This window comes from Glossina fuscipes, unplaced genomic scaffold (genome assembly GCF_014805625.2).
Source record: "Glossina fuscipes isolate IAEA_lab_2018 unplaced genomic scaffold, Yale_Gfus_2 1, whole genome shotgun sequence".
NCBI lineage: Eukaryota > Metazoa > Arthropoda > Insecta > Diptera > Glossinidae > Glossina > Glossina fuscipes.
The window spans coordinates 6,606,160-6,607,964 of record NW_023998415.1 but is presented as its reverse complement, the minus strand read 5'-3'; positions in this window follow the sequence as shown (position 1 = coordinate 6,607,964).

Here is a 1,805-nt window from a genome sequence, read left to right as displayed (position 1 = left end):
TGAATGCATTTTGGTAAATAGGAAATAGATACCATTGTTATCGATAACCTTTAGCAATTTTTCTAATTAAACAATTTCGGGATGAGGAAATGGGCAAAGCGATTTTTACAGGCCCCGTTTAAAAGCCATTACACCATTACACCGTTAGGAAAGTTTTGCAAAAACTGAAACAAATGGGTGTTGGGTGGAGCAAAGTTCGAGCGATACGAAGCTCCGAAAGCAAAACCTCTCAATTTTACTAAGTCATTGAAGATGTCCATGACCGACAACGATGACTCCGTCAGTCTTTAATCAATTTTGGATACTTTACCTCAATTGTAAGCTTAAATCAAAATCACCAAACATAAACAGCTACGTTATTTAGCATCAACGCGGACTTTGCTACCATTTGTGCAACTTCATCCAACTTTTTTGCGCACTACTGTCGCATATAAGCCACGTCTCAACACCTATTATCAAAATCTCTTCAAAAATAATTCAATTTTTGTTTGTTTTCGGCGACGGCGATTCGCAGATAAAATTTGGAGTCATTAATTTCTTATTCTTAACTCATGTGGCACCCAAATATCAAACTCTTTTTGTGTCCAAAGTAAACGGATGAAAACTATTTTTTGGTTAATCGCTACGATGAAATGTATCGGTCTTTTCCAATTTCTGCAAGAAGACGCGGCGCGTCTTTAACTTTGAAATTTACAGCACGGAATCGAACAAACCAATTCGTCATACATTCTTGAAAAGCATCAAACTGATGTAGGCATCTATGTTCGCACATATGCGTGTCTGCTGGTCTGTCAGCGACAATCATTCTCCCGGTCGCAAATATGAGAATGAGGAGGTCGAACTTGGCATAAACATTGCAACAACTCCTGCACACAAGCCGCTATTGCCAATTAGCCGAATCGGTCAAGGAACACGCTTGAAGTGAAACTAAAAAAGCACTCCGACGTATATTCTATGTATTCATCGTTCACACGACTTTCCCAATTTTTCTAACGGCATCAAACGGCAAACTCAACATCAACTAATACGATAGTGTATCAATGTGACTTGTCCGTGTAATTCGGTGCAAAGTATCGTTGATTAAAAAGTTTATTTTCGTTAACCGAAGGCATACGTAACAACAAATAATGAATTAGATAATCAACGATTTTAAACCTTAGATTAATAGATTAATGTAAGAAAGTTTTAATAGGCGTGCATATTGTTATGCGCACGCGTAAGCATAAGATCGGTTAAGAGTTAAAATATGTTTAGAACGATGAGAGAGTACATTTCTCGATAGCTATTTGCTGTTGTTTGTGCAAGAGAGATAATGAGGGAACAGTTTTCAGTTGAAGAACTGAGACAATCTTTAGGGATTTTACCTTGAATCCAAACTTACGAGGTTATACAAAGGAGTTTTTCAAAATTGCATATATTGAGGAAAAGAAAGTCCACTTAATTGCATGGTACCCTGTAAATTTTGGTAAAACAACGAGAAATGTTCATATAAAAGTACTATCCCTTTGCTTTCTCAAGCTTACAGGGCCGCAAATATATAAGTAAACATGAAAAACATTTACATGAACATACATACGCAGAAGTATATAAAAAAAAATAAAAATAAACGAAAAAGAAGAAGAAGAAAAAAAAAGAAGAAGAAAAAGCAGAAGAAGAAAGAAAGAAGAAAAAATATTAGAAGCCTAATAAAAAGCAAGGCCAACATATAATCTTGCTTTTCTTTTTGTTGTTTTCTTATTCTATACAAACATTTTTCGCTCTCTTTTATAACCATCAAAATAATAACAAAAGAATTATACTAATAA